The 19,999-nt window shown below is 37.9% G+C and overlaps 1 long non-coding RNA gene across 1 annotated transcript; it reads left to right on the forward strand.

The window, feature by feature from the left end:
• Positions 1–369: 369 nt before the first annotated feature.
• Positions 370–1,076, forward strand: LOC126162435 (uncharacterized). Its single transcript, XR_007535073.1, has 3 exons — positions 370–519; positions 674–784; positions 944–1,076. It is a non-coding gene; the product is annotated as an uncharacterized LOC126162435 (long non-coding RNA).
• The last annotated feature ends 18,923 nt before the right edge of the window (positions 1,077–19,999 follow it).

A 19,999-nucleotide genomic window follows, 5' to 3' on the forward strand; every position in this document is an offset into this window, starting at 1 on the left:
ATTCAATCAGAAGATATCCTTTGTGTTGGGACGTAGGAGCCTCCACGAGCTGGTTTGAACAAGATGGGGGAAAAGTATCTATGGAGAGCTCTATGAGAGTAACGTGATGTTCAAGTGTTCAAAGACAAGTGGAAGCAGATCATCCATCTCTGGTGGGATGCTGTCCCTCATCAACCACTAGTGATGGGCTAAACTGCGATTTTCCGATATCAGTGATTTCTGTGAATGCTACTTTTCAGTATCTGTTATTCTTAACTGTGATTTGTCGCAGTTAAGAGTCGCAGTTAAGGAACATAGGTCGTGTATCCCTCCGCCACTGCTATTTCTGCGATTTCTGCTACTTCCGCGATTTCTGCGATTTCTGTGACTTCTGCTACTTCTGCGATTTCTGTGACTTCTGCTACTTCTGCGATTTCTGTGACTTCTGCTACTTCTGCGATTTCTGCGACTTACCACCGTATGAAAAAGTTACATCTGTCAACACAGAAAATTGCATCTCAACAAACCTGTCATTGGCAAGTATGTTTTACGTTTTTTCTTCCGTTGGCTTTACTTTTGTATTAAAGAAACAACTGTGAAAATATTAATAGTGTAATTAATATGTAAGTAGCCGTACAGTACCGTAATAGTTCGTATTTAGAAAATGAATTCTAACATATTGTTATGTTCACAGGTACCTGAACTACATTTCAGTCACTCAGTAAAGTGATAACTCAAAATATCATTGTCAACAGATCTGAAGAAATTGCCACTGCGTCTTTAGACCGTTTTCGTCAGACAAGAGGTTAGTTTTTAAGCGTTTCGATGGACTTAATTACTACAGTGAGATCGTTCTTGCAAATGTGATATTTATTATAGCAAATATTAGCAATCTACTCCGTCAATTATATTGCTAGTAATTAATGACAGCAAAAATTGTTTAATAATCCTTGTGTTTTTGCAGACACAGTTCTGACTCTGATTACTGGTTGCTGTACGTATCTATCCACATCAAGGTTGTTTTTGAGAGAGACTCGCGAAGATTCAAGACAGCTCTTAGAGGATTTGCAGTTTAAAAGTGAAGTAATTGTGAAATAAGTGTGTGACTGATTAAACTGTGTTTTATTGAAGTTGTTGTGCGATTTTAAAGGAATAATAAATGTCAAATACAGTGAGTGAATAATAAAAATCTCATTTTCCACATGTTTAAGCCGTCCTATACCCATAATTTTCCGCCACTTACTTATTGGTAAACACTTGTTGGAGAGTGACATGCCCCCCCCCCTCCCCCCGCCTTTCTCCACAATCTTGGTGTGACACTGACCTGTAACATATCCCGAAGTCTACAATATGCATTTTGAGGCTGTTGATATGAAAGTGGTAAGTACAGATCTTCCAGTTAAATCAGGAATAGCTTAAGAGCATTACTTGAAAATAACACAGGAAAAGTTTACTTATGTAGGTGGTAGTAGTGTCGGCAAAAAGTTCTTGTGTGTGAAGTTGCCATGTAGAACACCAGGTGTAAAACTTTTCTCCCGAGTCTTGAACTGTGTCAGAACAAAAGTGAGGCATTCATATGACTGTTTTCATTTCTCTACACTTATACAGATGTCTGAGTTCTGCTGTGTTAGCATTGCAAAGTCCTGTAGGCATGTGGAGTATTAACCAAAACTGTCATATTGGAAGCAGAATCAAACACATTTGTTACGTTGCTTGATATTTTCAGGAGAAAAAGGCAATGTTGCTTCTTATTAATATAATACATTCAGAGTCACAGAAGTATTTGACCAACCATAACTGATGCTGAATGTGCATGTCGTCATATAATATGAAGGGCTTATTTCAATAGTGGTACAAGTCCACTACCTCCACTTTTCTGTCTTATAATGCTTCTGAAATTAGTGATCCAAACAAACATAAATAAAGGTTCATCTCTAGCAAGAAGCCATATGTTTGAATATTTCTGGTATCTCAAATGCAGATTTGTCAGCGCTCATTTAACTTTACGACTCTGTATCTCAAAATGAACAAAAATGGACTTGTACCACTATTGAAATAAGCCCTTCATATGCACACACAGCACATCGATCTCGTGAGGCACAAGGCTCTCATAACGAAGTACGTACGTCGGTCAACAGATGACACTAGGAATAATATGTTAACTGCGCTTTTTAGTTGCTACTTGCGACTCTTAGTTGCGATTTGTCACAGAAATCGCAGTTTGACTGGTAGCGAATAGCGTAGTATGAACTTTGCTCGACAGATGGCAGTGCTAACTGCGCTTTTTAGTTGCTACTTGCGACTCTTAGTTGCGATTTGTCACGGAAATCGCAGTTAGACTCGATACCGTATCGCATAGATGGACGTATTACGAACTTTGGCCAACAGATGGCACTGTTAACCGCGCTTTCTAGTTGCTACTTGCGACTCTTAGTTGCGACTTGTCACGGAAATCGCAGTTAGACTCGATACCGTATCGCAGAGATGGACGTAGTACAAACTTTGGCCATCAGATGGCACTGTTAACTGCGCTTTTTAGTTGCTACTTGCGACTCTTAGTTGCGACTTGTCACGGAAATGACTCCATAGCGTACCGCAGAGATGGACGTAGTACGAACTTTGGGCAACAGATGCCATTGTTAACCGCGCTTTTTAGTTGCTACTTGCGACTCTTAGTTGCGACTTGTCACTGAAATCGCAGAAAGCAGTGCTAAATTCGACCAATAGATGGCTCACGTCTTTGAATATGAAATACTACTTGCGACTGCTAATTGTGACTGAAATCGCAGTTAGAATCTGTAAAGTTGCTACTGTGATATCTGTGACTTCTCACTCACTGTGATTTCTAACAGATACGCGATTTCCTGCCCACCACTATCAACCACTGTGGCATTAGAGCATCTCCAGACGAGAAGCTGTAGGACGCCGAAAATTCCAGCCATTTTTCTCTTCTGTAGGAGTGAACCTCGAATTATGTTTGTGTGATTGTTCTGATTTCCCCCGTCTGTGCTTAGACAGTGTTCTCCTTCCAAACAACAAGAATGCTTTTACGATTATTACTGTTTTCGCAGGTGTGCACATACTTGATGAAGGCTTTTAGCGGTGAGAACATTTACCATTTTTGAGACATAGTTCAAAGCAGGACGTCAACATTTCCATGAAGGGTAGCACAGGATGTCTTGTTAGGACCATCAGGAAGAGCGCATTTGGTATTATTCTGGGCTATTTTGGTAAAAAAAAGTCATGTTAGTACAACAATTTCCATGCAGACAAGCTGAGACATCACGAAAGTGCCTTCAACAACAACAAAAGCAGCTTTTAACTATTTCTGCGCCACTTCACGATTTCTGGGACCTGGCAGAGTGTGCGGCGGCATTCTATGCAGTCCAGTGGACAGGGAGCGGTGGTGTGTGCTTCACGATCGAAAGATTTTTAACTGTGTAATTATGTGTGATGTGTGTTTCATGACAGTATTCCTTGTGCGATCAGAATAAAAAGAAGGGCAATTGATTTGATTACTACTTTTGCGACATGCATCTTTCCAAATAGCAGAGAATGATGTGCAAGAGAAATCTAACCCTCACAAACTGAATTTTTTATCAACAAACAATATACCCTTTAACTTCCCTTCGTGACATCCTTCCTCTCCACCGCAGAGCCGTCAATTTCCAGGCAAAGGAGGGGAGATGGAGAGGGGAGGGGGGGAGAGGGTTGGTGGGGGACGGGGGGGTGGAATTGATTTCCTGAAAAATTCTTTAAATAAATAAATAAACTATATTTTATACACTGCCTTGAATCTCTTAACTTGTTTAAATAAACAATATTCCACACATTGTCTAAATTGTTTAAACAATATTCGGTACATAGCAATCTATTTCCTGACAAATTCATTAACTAAATAAATAATCTATATTCCATACACTGCCATAAATAATTAAACAATACTCATTACATTGTCTAAATTGTTTAAGCAATATTCCATAAGCTGCAATCAGATACCCTCCAGATGGCCGTTCAACTGAGTCTTTTTCCCACCAGTTTCCGGGAAGGGGGGTTACCAGAGGGGGAGGGGTTAATTAATTGATCAATTTAATTAAGTAATCAATCAAACTGATAAGAGTGAGAGGGGCTATTCCAATTACTCGGACTTGAAAATATATTTGTAGCAGTGAGGGGGACGGGGTGGGTTGGAGGTTTCTTGAAAGGTGCAGGGAGGAGGAGGGTAGGTGGGATCAATAGGTTAAGGACCTGTGAATCAAAAGGAGGATCCTTTTAGCAGAACAATAAGTTAAGGACCTGTCAATCAAAGGAGAACAATAGGTTAATTACTTGTCAATCAAAGGAGAAGAATAGGTTTGCCCCAGAGTGCATACCTTCCCCTGATGTAGGCAGCCTGCACAAACAAAATACGGTGATGTTCTTGTTGCCCTTCTACCCATATCTTCTGAAATTGAAACAAGCATTACCAATACCTCACGCAGTGAGGTGCTAGTCCTTGTGGGAGAATTTATTACAAAGACAGGAATAAAAACTCAATTTAAACACAGCTGACTGAGAAAAGACTTGTTCACAAATTCGAGAAAGTGCTAACATCTTTCTATTAAGAAGCCTCAAAGTGAAGAAGTGGCTCAAAAGGAAGTATTGGATCCTTTCATAATTCATGATTATTTCACCCTTCTTGAATCTACTCTTACCAGCTTAGAACTTCCTAATAAATCAGATCAAGTATTCAATTTAGATGAATCTAGCTTTTGCTCAGACCCTTCAAAAACAAAAGTAGTAGGAAGAATTGGCAAACCATCTACAAGGACAATAAGTGGACCAGGACGAGAAAATACAAACCTATTAATGGCTTGTAACGCTTCTGGGAAAAAGTGTCCCTTCAAATAATCTTCAAGGGCAAGAGTGTATGATATATACCCAGCGATCACAAGCCCTGCAGAACACGCGCTGCCTTCACAAAGTGCCTCCATTCCTTCTTGTTTTGTGCCCGGTTCCTCAAGGTGTCTTCAATCCCCAGGGCTGCTAGGTCCTTCGACAAGTTGTCAATCCAGCGCTGCCTTGGGCGTCCAATGGGGTATTTGGTGTTTGGTTTCCTCTCTAGTGCCATCTTTGCCTGTCTTCCATCAGGCATATGGGCTACGTGGCCCACCCATTGTATTATTTTGCTCTTTATCTTCTGTAGGATAGTAGGTTGTCACATCAGGAGGTAGATTTCCTCGTTTTTCTCCTCCTCCATTCCACATTATCTAAAACTGGTACCCATATTTTCCTTAATATTCTTTCAAATATTAATAGTTTTTCCTTTTCTCGCTTAGTCATGCTCCACGTTTCATCACGTTACTGCTGGGCATATCACTGTGTTGTAGATTTTCATCATAGTGTTCACAGAGATCAATTTAGAGCCGAGCGTTTCTCTGAAGGAATGCATGCATTTCATTGCCACTGCTATTCTTTCCTTGACGTCCATTTTTATGTTGTTGTTCGTGGTAAACCAAGATCCCAAGAATTTGAACTGGTGTACTCTCTTGAAACCTTTGCCATCTATCTCAAGAAATTCTTCCTGCTCTTGTCTTCTTCCTAATTGCATGAACTCTATTTTGTCTTGATTCACTTTGAGCCCCACCTTCTGTGCATAACTGTCCATTTTCTGGTACATTCCTTTCAACTCATGCTTTGATTCACTTAGTAGTACCATGTCATCTGCATATGCGAGACAATTGGAGTTACTGTCCATCTGTACTCCAGCCCACTCCTGTTGCCTACACTCTTTTATTAATTTCTCTAAGATGGCACTGAACAGAACACATGAGAGAGCATCCCTTTGTCTGAGACCTGTCTCAATCTCAAATGTTTCTGATGTGGCTCATCGGAAATGTACTGCTACCTTTGACCCTTCCATACAAGCTTGCACCATTCTCACTAGCTTCTCAGGGATTCTGCACTCATGCATTGCATTGTATAGGTTATTCCTGTGGGTGCTGTCATACGCACGTTGAAAATTGACGAACAGGCAGTAGACATCTTTATCATATTCCCAGTGTTTTTCAAACAATTGTCTTACTGTGAAAATGTGATCTATTGTCGATTGGTTTGGTCGAAAACAGCTTGGTACTCCTGTATGTTGTTCTCTATGAATGGTTGCAATTTTCTGAAGATAATGATGGACAGTACCTTTTACATTACATTCAACAAGCTGATTCTTCTGTAGTTAGCACATTCCATTTTGCTTCCCTGCTTTTGTACTGGGCATATTATAGCCAATTTCTATTCTTCTGGCAGTGTCTCCTTCTCCCTATCACCTGGATCAGTTTATATATCTCTAAGTGAAAGCTCTCTCATCCCTCCTTGATTAATTCTGATGTTATTCTGTCCTCCTCTGGGACTTTGTTTCTCAGTTCTTTGTGATGTTCACGTCTTCTTCACTAACTTCTCATTCTTCTTCATCTTTCATTTCCTCCATAGTGTCTACAGGTAATATCTCATCTGGGTCTGGGCGATTCATCAGTTCTGAGAAGTATTCTTTCCATCTTTCTACAATTCTTTCCTTGTCATTTCTCAAGCTGCCATTCTAATGAAAAAGGTTGGGCTCTGAAATACATGTTTCCGATTTTTTATGTATTGGGAGAATTGCCTCCAATTCTTGTTTTGGCTCTCTGCCTCAACTTGTTCTAGCAAACTGACTAGATATATTTTCTTCGCTGCTCTTAGGATTCGCTTTGTCTCCCTTCTGACGTTGATAAAATGTTCCCTTTTCTGCTCATTCTCCATCAGATAGCCACTTCTCCCTCATGTTGCTTCTCTTTCCTGTAGCCTTCTATCATATCTCGTTGAACCATTTCCTCTTCTTCATTATATTTTTTCTTCCCAGTATATATCCTCCGCTACACAGAGTACCGTGAAATTTATTTCTTTCCATTTTTCTTCCATGTTCTCTCTTGCTTCCAGGGTCTCTAGGACCTCAAAATGTTTTTTGATTTCTATAGCATATTGTTCTTTAGTGGCACTTTCTCATAGTTTCTCAACAGCAAAAGTATATGGAAAAATGAATTGCACAAGAGGGAAATGGTTATCCAAGTTAAGTGGATGGAAACTGATGCTTTCACCAATTATTTACAAAAAAACCTTCATACCAAATATATAGGATAAAAGATCAGTTCTTCTAATTTACGATAGGAATTCCACCCATATCACCATTGAGGTTGCTCAGCTAGTAATTGAAGAGCTGATGACGATTTTAAAGTTACCCCCACAAACATCTCATCTGTTACAACCCTTGACATATCTGTATTTCAGTCTCTTAAAAGTGCTTGGGATGCCAAATTGGTCAAATGGCAGAGGGAGAATGCAGGAATGAAAATTCCCAAGAAGATGTTTTCCAAATTAATCAGACAGGTGTGATTAGAAACCAGTGCAGACATAATCAAAAGTAGCTTCAGGAAAGCTGGCATAATGCCTTTCAACAGTAATTCCTGAGGAACATTATGATCCAGCTTCCTTGCTGGAGATTGAATCCATAAATCACACAATCGAGAGGAATGTAAACTTGGAGGCAGAGGGCTTGAAACCTTCTGAACAATTATCCATTGGCCCTCATAAGGCACCCGTTGTTGCAGAAGTTGAAATCTGCAACCTGAATCCATCTACAAGTAAAGCAGCAGAATAAATTTCATTTGAATCCATTATTTTGAAAAAAATATTAAGAAAAAATCAACTGAACTTCAGACCATTAAAAGTTTGAAGAGAAAGATTTGTGTTGTAGCAGAAATTATTACCAGCAAAGAGGTGATCTAGCATCTGAAGAAAAGGATGAAAAGAAAGCAGTAAAAAAGGACGAAATGTCAAGTTGAATTAGATTCAACATCTGATGAAGATGATGTCAACTATGAAGATGTTGCCTGCAATATCTTAGAGGAATTTGAAAATGAAGGAGGTATTACTGATCACCTTATTAAGCAAATGAAAGATGTGAATGACTGGGTCTTGGTGAAATTTTGCATGAAGAAAAAACAAATTTTTGTAGGTCAAGTCTCAGGTATTTGTAATGACAAAATTTCCATGAAGTTCACCAAAAAGAGCTCATTCCTGAAAACGAAAGCAGTAGTTATATTCCCATTTGTTCAAGGTTTGTCTGTTATTCTCAAAAGTGACACTGCATCTGTTTCACCCATCACAAACATAGGTCATAGATGTGAAATAAGTTTCAATGTATCTTTCGATAATTACAATATCCAGTAAGAAATAAGCCCATGCAAAACACAAATGGTTGTTTGTTAACAAAAAAGTACACCCAACCCGCGTTATCCATGATATTTGTGTCAAATCAAAACCAAAGATCAAAGAAAGGCTGTAAGACATTCTTGCCGTTTCATTCTCATATGGGTATTGTACACCAACTACCACTCTATGGGGGGCAAGTGCGTTTTGAGTGACGACCAACTTTTAAAAAATACAGAAAATTTTATCATCCAGTTATGTTACCTATATCCATAAAATCTAATTCAACATGTTTCAAAGTATATGAAAAAATTATTACATTTTTCCAAATTGCTGAATTAAACAGTTACAAATGTGCATAAAGCTCTACTTATTCATTTTGTGGGAGCATTTGCCCCACCTTACGTTACTCAAGTCGATAAGATACACTTTACTGAGATTGATCTGATACAGCATCGGCATTTTTTCATCATAATGATGCCACTAAGCATTAGGGATATGGTATACTTTGAGAAGATACTCAACTACTTTCCATTTTTAGATCACCAATAACACTCAAATGAAGGTGGCATCTGTTCTTTCGGGCACATCTGAAAGAACAGATGCCAGTGATGACCGTGCAGCTCTCTAGAATGAAATTACAATTAAATCAATACCATTAGCTGCTGAGGGGCGCTGATGTACATCAATGTGTGCCAGGAGCTATACACCAGTGTGCAAAAAACTTTTAATGCTCAGTCTAAATTGAGGAACAAAGAATATTATGATAAAACTCAATCCAAAAAGAGTTCCAACCACGAGGTAAAGTTTCGTTATTTGATGGAAGTGTACGCAGGGAAAGATGAAGGAAATTTAGACACTTAATGGGGAGACCCATTTATTAGAAAACAAAGGACCACATGCGGCCATACACTTAACGGGGAATAAATATCTGATAGCACATGCCAAGCGCCTGAAAGAGTTCTTTTAATTACAGGATGGTGGGAAACAATGACACATCATCTCGATCTACAACTTAACAAAATACTGGTCACTCCCAGAATTATACTATAACATCATGGGGAAAGTCATTCTTTATAGTGTAACTTGGAGAATCATAAGTTATTTTAATTTAGTAGTATTCAAGAACAAATTTGAAAACACCAAAGTACTAGCTACCAGAGCTGTAGAATTCTGTCGGAGAAGGCTCACTCTACTCAACACGAGTGCTGTATAGTGTCCTAATGCAGAACAGCCATTACACTGCTACAAAGGTAAAATCTCAACGTCTAATTGGGCAATGAGCTCACTGTGTTCAAGAAAGAGGAAACGGGGAGTACGTAATTTCATTGAAGATATCAGTAAGGTATTATTTGGAACTACAAATGAAGATAGCACATTATATTTCGAGGCAAAGATTGATATTTTAGAAGGAGGAGAAAAACAGATGTTAAGATTAACTAGGGAGCAGGTCACAACAGTATAAGCAACATTAACAAGCTTTAATCAGTCAATACGTTCCATAGTGAGAAATGAGCACATCATTACAGAAGTAATGAGACAGCTCAGTCGGCATATAATATAATTTGAGAACAGGACCGATAGAAAACTAAAAAGTGCTGAAATATTGATAACCATTAATGAGCAGCTAATTCAGCTGACATCTTTAATGAGCTAGGATGGGGATATGATTTGCTAATCACTGTAATTGTGAATGTGCAGAAAGGTATTTTGGAACTGCAGCTAATTATTCCTGTGCAAGTAGTAAAAAATCTGGAATTGAAAAAGATGACATTAAAGATAAGAGATCCCCATCAGCACTTACAGGGGACAATAGTTATCAATTACCTAAAATAATCGACCTTTGTGTGTTCATTCTTGGTAACATTGTAAGTGATTCCCCTTATAGATGACAATGTACACTCCTGGAAATTGAAATAAGAACACCGTGAATTCATTGTCCCAGGAAGGGGAAACTTTATTGACACATTCCTGGGGTCAGATACATCACATGATCACACTGACAGAACCACAGGCACATAGACACAGGCAACAGAGCATGCACAATGTCGGCACTAGTACAGTGTATATCCACCTTTCGCAGCAATGCAGGCTGCTATTCTCCCATCGAGACGATCGTAGAGATGCTGGATGTAGTCCTGTGGAACGGCTTGCCATGCCATTTCCACCTGGCGCCTCAGTTGGACCAGAGTTCGTGCTGGACGTGCAGACCGCGTGAGACGACGCTTCATCCAGTCCCAAACATGTTCAATGGGGAACAGATCCGGAGATCTTGCTGGCCAGGGTAGTTGACTTACACCTTCTAGAGCACGTTGGGTGGCACGGGATACATGCGGACGTGCATTGTCCTGTTGGAACAGCAAGTTCCCTTGCCAGTCTAGGAATGGTAGAACGATGGGTTCGATGACGGTTTGGATGTACCGTGCACTATTCAGTGTCCCCTCGACGATCACCAGTGGTGTACGGCCAGTGTAGGAGATCGCTCCCCACACCATGATGATGCCGGGTGTTGGCCCTGTGTGCCTCGGTCGTATGCAGTCCTGATTGTGGCGCTCACCTGCACGGCGCCAAACACGCATACGACCATCATTGGCACCAAGGCAGAAGCGACTCTCATCGCTGAAGACGACACGTCTCCATTCGTCCCTCCATTCACGCCTGTCGCGACACCACTGGAGGTGGGCTGCACGATGTTGGGGCGTGAGCGGAAGACGGCCTAACGGTGTGCGGGACCGTAGCCCAGCTTCATGGAGACGGTTGCGAATGGTCCTCACCGATACCCCAGGAGCAACAGTGTCCCTAATTTGCTGGGAAGTGGCGGTGCGGTCCCCTACGGCACTGCGTAGGATCCTACGGTCTTGGCGTGCATCCGTGCGTCGCTGCGGTCCGGTCCCAGGTCGACAGGCACGTGCACCTTCCGCCGACCACTGGCGACAACATCGATGTACTGTGGAGACCTCACGCCCCACGTGTTGAGCAATTCGGCGGTACGTCCACCCGGCCTCCCGCATGCCCACTATACGCCCTCACTCAAAGTCCGTCAACTGCACATACGGTTCACGTCCACGCTGTCGCGGCATGCTACCAGTGTTAAAGACTGCGATGGAGCTCCGTATGCCACGGCAAACTGGCTGACACTGCACAAATGCTGCGCAGCTAGCGCCATTCGACGGCCAACACCGCGGTTCCTGGTGTGTCCGCTGTGCCGTGCGTGTGATCATTGCTTGTACAGCCCTCTCGCAGTGTCCGGAGCAAGTATGGTGTGTCTGACACACCGGTGTCAATGTGTTCTTTTTTCCATTTCCAGGAGTGTATTTTAAATGTATAAATTTTGGTCACTTTCTGCTGAAGTAATTAAAGGAAACAAGGCAAACTGAAATTTCTTGGTAAATGTTGAGGATGTGGTGCTCAAATATTAATACAATCAGAATATATCATTAGAACAAACATAACAACTAATTATATAGTCCCAACTTGAATATGGATACAGTGTGTTGTATTGTTAATTAGGAAAAAAGGAATATAACTGAAATTACTTTGAATTTGACTGTTGTGCAAAGTGAAAGACAGTTAGACAATTTAAATACAGCAGATCTTAAGTTGGACAAGTTACAGAACGAAATTTTGTATCAGCGAAGGACTGCTTTTAGTGGTTTCTCGTTAAGTAGTATATCTTTCTGTAGTTACATGGCATCAAGTATTACGATTATAATAGTGGCTCTGTGTATTCGTAAACATTGTACATGTTGCAGAGATTGCTTTCTATTCCTGCATAGAACTATAGGTGACGATTGTGCAAAAATATAGGTGTAAGAAAAGAGATCACGATGTGTTGATGATGATGTGTCACTGATAAGAAAATGATTATAATGTGCTTATAATAAACTAGTGCATTTGTGCAAATGTAAGTGTACGTTGCAAGAGATATACGATTAATTGTGGATATAGGGAAAATGTGTTACAAGATTGATGATTATTTGAAAAACTGAATATGTACAATAAAAGATTTGTGTGTCAATGAAGAAAGAGAATTGCTTGTAAAAGAAAAATATAAATAAAGAAATGAATTCATGACGTATGTACTAAATCAAATGACAGAAAAATTTTGCAGTCTCGAAAGACAGAGATACCAAGAGTGAGTAGCCAGAGTTATACTGTTGCACGATGTGTGTGGGTAAAAAGGTAACCTAACATTAGCAGTGATGCAAGCAAATAGGAGAGATTGTTTCTTTGTGGTCAGGATGACGTCGACTACATGACTGGTAGCGAAGAAGCTTCTGGAAGAAACAAGAGATCAGCAGGTGAGAAGCCTTGTCACACGAGCCTTTACAAGGAGCGCTGTCGGAAATTCTGTCTATGGTTGCCTGGCGCTGGACCTGGCTTACTCTGCCGAAAGAGCAGGGCCTAGTTTCTCCTGGCACTTAGCTCAATGGGCTACATGCAGGATTGCACGACATAATCAGTGCCTCCCATCCTGATCTCCTAGCAGGACACTTCAGTATGGATTTGCATACTTATAGTGCTGCTAGTCTCTGATGTGGTACAGGTTGTCTCTTAAGACATTCTTTACTCCTTTCAAATTAGACAGTTGGGCCACACAGGTAATAAGTGTATCTGCAAAATATAAACTGTCAAAGGTTCATTAACAAAAAAAAAAAAAAAAATGTGGTCCCAATAAACGGGAAGCCACAGTGTTATCTGAAATTAGAAGAAAAGTGCACAAGTTGATTTGGGGAGTAGCAAATTGCTTCTTCTTGCTGAAGGTTTGAAGTAACATTCTTTATCAACCTTTTTCTATCTTGTCAGCTTCCACTATGAATTTGATACAGTTCTGCAAGTATTTGAGTAAATTTTGTGAATAATATTCAGCATGTATCACTTCCATCTATTTTCCAGTCTCTGTGACAAGCAGGTATCCTATTTTGGCCTCATTTATTGTCCATCACGATTCAATCAAGAGCATTCACATTCAAAAATGTCATAACAATTATTGTAATAATATAACAATAGTGTTTAATAGATGTTTTTTTTAATAATGTCTTTCCTCTTCCTTAATCTGATCATGTTTGTTATGTTATAAATCTGTAACCATATTATATTAAATATTTGGCTCTCATTCGTAGCTAGTATGAACAATGAATTAATACTCACCATTTAATAGAAATTTACTTCGTCATTCCTTCTGTTGATTTATTTTCATTTTGTTGAGGTTGACTTTATTCTTAATATTTTCACAGTGTGCTAAGGTTCACAAGCAAAAATCTACATGTTGGAATCAAACTCTTATTTACCAGGTTTCTGTCTCCACCACAGAAATTACCAGGAGCTTCAAAAAGTTGTAAATTGTTACAATTAGGCTATAAGGGAAACAAACAGCAAATGTAACAGTGATGTCTTTTGTTTTCTAAGCCTCAAGGGATAAAATGAAAATATGGTTTTAATAGATGGGAATGGGGGTACGGAACCGACCGTATGATGTGTATTTGTCTCCATGGTGCCTTGCCTTGAGAAGGGGAAAGAAGTGGCATCCATATGGCTAACACATAACACCACATTAAATCTCGTCCATAGTACGATAATTAAGTGCGCAATTGGAGACCCTGCAGACACCTGTCAGCCAGTCTTCAAAGGAAGTGTCATTGCAGCTTTTAGTAACTTAGGGCAACTGAAAAGCGAAAAGTATCAGACTGCATTTCCACAAAAAACTCGAAACATGTAAGTGTGGACCCATGTATTTAAAATCATATGTACATCACATGAACACAGTATAACTGAAGGCACCATTAATGTTCCTTCAGGCCAGACATCTGAAAAGACTTTACATTTAAAGCTAAAATTTGTAACTCTACATAATTTTGTACATTATAAAGGGATTTTACTGTCAGGAATACTCCCAAACAGCCGAAAAAGGATTTGTTACAGACGTCCTGGTTTTGCTGAGTTGTAATAAATACGTGGCTCAAATTATTTAAAAACAGGTGACAAAGTGGACAACAAATATCTTCATTATGCACACCTAGAGCCTGACTGCAACAACATATTGTCAAACTGTATAATTCACTTGCATAATGTGGTCTAAAACCTCATATTCAATCCTTTAAAACGAGGATTGTTACTGAAGATCTGAAAATAGTGATTAGATCTCATATTTAATTACATAAATAGTACCTGTACTCCATTTATTATTTCAAAATGTATGATAAATCCTACAAACTGCACACAGTTCAACAATATTTTGTTGCAATTAATTATTTAAGTGCTATATAAACTGATGCTTTCCAGAGCAAGGAACAATAAGTTTCTTAAGTGTGCTATGAAGCTGTAACACAAAGTATGCAAACTGTGAGCACATTGTGCAAGAGAACAAAAAATTTTAAGACATATTTATATACTGTGGCAACACTATCACAGATTAATTTACATGAGAAATTAATGGAGCAGAATATGCAACAAAATAAATCAAATTTTGTAACACAACTGTGGCAAGATCTACAAAGAATTTTTAAGTTTATAATAAATTCACATATGTACAAATACTTCATGTCACTACAGAGTGGACCATTTGCACAAATTTATGAAGGATATAAGAGAGAATTAATGAGCAAGGATCCTTCAGCCTAGTAACCCCTCCCCAACTCACAGAAAAAAAAATGACTAGATCTAAACTATCAGATATAATACAACATTGCCTTTTCAGACAGTTCATGAACTGGAAATATAAAGCTTCCTAATATGATTACATAACAATGTAAAAGATAAGTAATTACGCAAACATAAAATATGGCTTCTCTGTCTATAAAGAGAACATAATTGCATTCATAAATACCAGCAAGGGACTTAGTTTTCAGAAATACAATAAATGACACAAATACAAGGTAGTGATTACCCTAATTAGCTCTTATAATCATTGGCAACATGAAGCACATAATTACATTAATACAACAGATACATAAAGGGCACTTATGAGTCATATCTTGTGACAGTTACATTATTGTACGCACACTGGTAAAAACAGATTAGAGTACACTGATAAATAAGGTTCTACAAATAAGGAATAACAGTAAAAAATGGAAATAGTATGTCGATATTTGGATGTTATGCACTTCACACAAAATCATTAATGAAAATATTGTATAACACAAACCCGTTAAAGTCAATAAAAACATAGCAATGCAATAAATGTTACACCTGTTGGATGATAGTAAGGCAGCCAGTAATGAACACGAGACATCAGAAAATCATGTAGCAAGCGCCACACTAAGTGCGAAAACAATAAAACAACTCTTAAACTTCTCATCACTTCAAATCTTTCATAGAAATACAATATTCCAACATTATGTACATTCTTTAATAAAATGTGGAAATTAATGTTTTCTTTCCCGTAACTTAAAAGCATTATCAATTAAAACATGCATGTACAAAGGTATTTTACATAACCCCTTTTTAATTAAAACAGAAATCTGCCTATGTTACTCTACAATCTGCCTACACTTTCAGACATGCAATTACAACAAAGTTCATTGTATGAACGACAACAACAACAAGAGATATAAAATATTTGATGGGAACCAACAACATTTCATTTTATTTGGAGATTTATCACATATAAAAAGATTGAAAAGTCAGCAGCCATACATGGTTTTCGAAGACTCTTTTACTCGCAATTAAGAAAAAATCTCTGCGAGACAAGAAGCTCGAGACAGATGAGACATTTTACAACACTCAGTTACGAATACAACACTAACAGTGGGTAATTCAATCGCAAGGAGATAATGACAATAAGAAGGAAATAAAGTTACAGAACAATTTGTCAAACAGACCACAATTAATGATTTCTTTGATAAAGGTACTTGAGGGAGAATATAGAACTGTATCTACATCAAAAATTACTGAATTATTGTTATTATTATTATTGGATGTATGAAATAATCATGGCAGTAGTAATGACACTAGATGTGATGCAATGATTCATAGAATAAATAAAACTGAAATTCTGCTGTAACTTACTACAGAAGAAATTATTATTAACATTTCTGTTTAGTTCCTCGACATCTCGCATCTAAAAGGTAAGTAGTGAGCAACTTGTGTTCTGATTTCTTAAACATTGGCAGCATTATTCACTATACAAAGAAACTGGACTGTATTACTGCATAATATGGTTACAACTACTGTCACAAGTCTTGTAGATTAAACTCTTTCTAGTGTCAGCAATATGTATACTTAAGTGTGGGTGAAATAATGTCTTGAGTTAACACATAATACCAGTAATTACTCACACATAATGCAATATGAAGGAGCTTTTGTTGTTTAGCAATGAAATACTGACAATTAGATAAATATTACTATAAATAATTGGTAGACATTAAATGGGAAGTTTTTCCACACTAAAAACAAAATCTGATGTCCTCATCTGAAGATCATCCTTCCACTGTAATACCATGAGCATATTATATTGGTTTTGTTGCTTCGAAACAACATTTATGACATACATGTATTTAACAGCACAAAAATTTCTGGGGGGAGGGGGTGATAACACAACATGGAACTGGTTCTCTTGACCGTGATATAACATTAACCTGTCACACTGCACCTTGACATCATGTTAGTGTAACTGAAAGTTGTAAATGGATAAGTGTTGGAGTGAGCTATAACTGAAGTGAGGAAAGCAGATCGAAAGACAGTCAGATGTGAGATTCATTATGTGGATGTTAGAACTGCTAGCAGTCTGTCAGAATTTACACGAAAGTTCAAAGTGGAAATGGGGCACGGTTCAAAATACCTCCTCCGTTCTTTTTAATGCAACTTGATAGATGAGAACCTGCAAGTTATAACACTGCATCCCCAAACGTGTAAAGTAAATATTCATTTGGCTATTTCTCACTCTAACTTCATTCACATAACAAGTTAACTGTTGCTGGATCTGAAAATTCTTTTCCAAGCATGAACAGAATGTACTGTCATTCTCATACTATTAGTAAATAAGAAAACTGAGTAGGTTCTTCACTGCATAAAATCACCAGCCTCTCATATAAGCCACGAATCTACAGAGGCTTCACTAGTGGCCAAAGAGCTATGGCAATTGTCTCGGATATGAATAAAATTAATATTTAGGGCATTCTGTGGGGGAATAACATAACAAAGATCATTGTCAAACCATAAAACTTCGCTGGCTATGATCGTATCAACTGTACCCTCCAAGCACATTTCCCGGCTAACTCAAAGTGGAATTCAACATGGACTGCCCTTCTAACCTTCACAGTAGATCTCCTGCATAACTTGCTGTGCTAAGATTAGGTGCAGTTTTGAGTGTCAAAACTGAGTACCGCTTGTTATAAAATTCCATTACAAACAAATGCAAAATTTTCATTCTGGAAATATTACAAGACCGCACAAATTATGAAACTGAGCGAGAAAACAATGGTAAATTTGCTGATATAAAAGAGAGATTTTAAAAATTAATGCTTAAATGCAGCATTAATTGTCTAAAGTCAACTTATCTCAGTGTGTGACTAAAGTATCCAGTGGAATTTAAGATGGTGCAACTTTGGATGGTTGGTTGATTTGGCAGAGGGCACCAAACAGCAAGGCCATCGGTCCCATCGGATTAGGGAAGAATGGGGAAGGAAATCGGCTGTGCCTTTTCAAAGCAAAATTTCTATCTAATACCACAGATTTCATTAGAATTTAAAATGTGCTATTAATAAGTACATTTTGGGAGGGGAGGGGTGTGTGTGTGAGGAATCATACATTCACTGATTATACTAGCTATAAAATTACACCATTAAACTTTTTTTTTAATGTGTCACTGCTGCAAGAGAAAGGATTTCTGACGTATTGGGGCCACTCACTTAAGAAAAATTAGTCACAACAAATATTCCAGTTAGAACGTAATAGTTTCTACCAGGTTTTAAAATAAATAACTTGATATAAGACGATACATTTGAGTTTCACAACCAGTAATTAGTGTGATTTACGCCTAGCTTTGTGACTGACAAAGGCAACTCTTACTTGAAATCTTTTACCTGAATTGCTACGAAACTAGAAAGATAACTTACCCCACTCTGTCATTCTGTATTAATACCACAGGGATCAGCTTCAAACAACATAAGTTACTAGTATAATCCCACACATATTAACAAATGTCATAGTTTACAATCTCGATTTGTCCATACAGTATAATAGGCAATGTGCTATCTTGCAACAAAGAAGATGAGCTTAATCTGGATCAAATCTATTGGTCTGGTATACCAGCCACTATGGATGTAGTATTGTATTCTTTAGACAAACATCAGCCTAGTTGACCACCTGATCTCAAAAACACACAATGTTAAAACACAATTTACATGATTCATATAAAGATGAGAAATTTGAACTCTTAGGGCAACAGATTTAATTGAAAAGACTGAGGCACAGCCACAGAAAGAAACAGAGATGGTCGAACATGGATTGATGATTATACACCATTAACGCACTCTGTCACTGGCGAGACAAAAGACTGAAGGAGAAGATCACAGGTTATATTACAACTTTATATAATATTCCCAAAATACTAATCACACTCTTCAATAAGAGAAGTGGTGTTTTTTTATTTACAACAGGGAAAAAAAGAAAAACCCTGATAAAAGGCCAAATTAGAATCGTAGTAAATCTGCATAAAGAGAACAGTCAGAAAGCAGAAAAAACATTAAACCTGGTTTCAACACCAAAAATTTTTTGAAAATAAAATTTTGTTTTGTTTTAGCATTATGCAAAAAATTTACAAAACAAGTATTTCTCTTTGTGGTTTTAGTGTAAATAACACAGTCACCACAAGTAAAGATACACACACTAACAACTGCTTGTTTTTCTCGACATCCCCTATTAAGGAGAACAATTTGGTTATTGAAAACCTCACTGAAATATTTCTGTGGATGAAATACAAATGCAGATCATGTTACTTTTGTGTAAAGTACTTAAAGACCATACTTAATTATTAGTTAAGAGGCCATTTAAGGAAATCATTTCCACAATGTTCTTGTGAACAAGCAGTTCATTTTAAGAATGTACTTCCAATTTTGTAAAGTGGCAGTCAACACAGTTTTTCTTATATCTGGATTTGCTACTATGTGGAAATTAATATTCAGAAATGATAGTTAACTCAAAACATTGTGATAGTACTCAATTTATACAAAGATGAAGCAGCTGTTAAACAAAAAATTGTTTGAAATTACAGAATGTTGCTTTATGCACAGTCCACGTGGAAGAGTATTTCCTGCATTTTTGATGTACTGGTTCATTAAAATAACCCTTACTCTTAACCCTTAAATGTATAATAATAATAATAATAATAATAATAATAATAATAAAAGCAGCATCAAACCAGCAACATCTGTGGCTTGAGCACCAAACTTCTGGAGCACTAACTTAACATTTAAACCAAATGAATGACAACATGTGACTTCACGATACAAAACTAGAGGCCACAAAAGAATACTTCAACTAGTATATTCCAAAAATTCCAAAAGACCTATACCTATAATACAATACCTAGTATGGAAATGAATTTTTTTTTAAATGCATTGTAACTGGAATACTGTGCTTGATTCAAATGGAAATACTATTACAAATCAGCTTCATTGAACTCAATGAGTATATTTGTTTGATTTTTGATTCTTCCCATATTCTGACAACACAACGGGCAATGCTGTGAACAAGTGAGGTCCAAGATCTATGACTTCAGGGAACGTATTGTTTGAAATGAACATTTAAATAAAAGAGAGACCAGAAAAATGGGTCTTATCCAAAACATACAATTCAGAAAATT

Source organism: Schistocerca cancellata, chromosome 1, assembly GCF_023864275.1.
Source record: "Schistocerca cancellata isolate TAMUIC-IGC-003103 chromosome 1, iqSchCanc2.1, whole genome shotgun sequence".
In the NCBI taxonomy this organism is placed as follows: domain Eukaryota; kingdom Metazoa; phylum Arthropoda; class Insecta; order Orthoptera; family Acrididae; genus Schistocerca; species Schistocerca cancellata.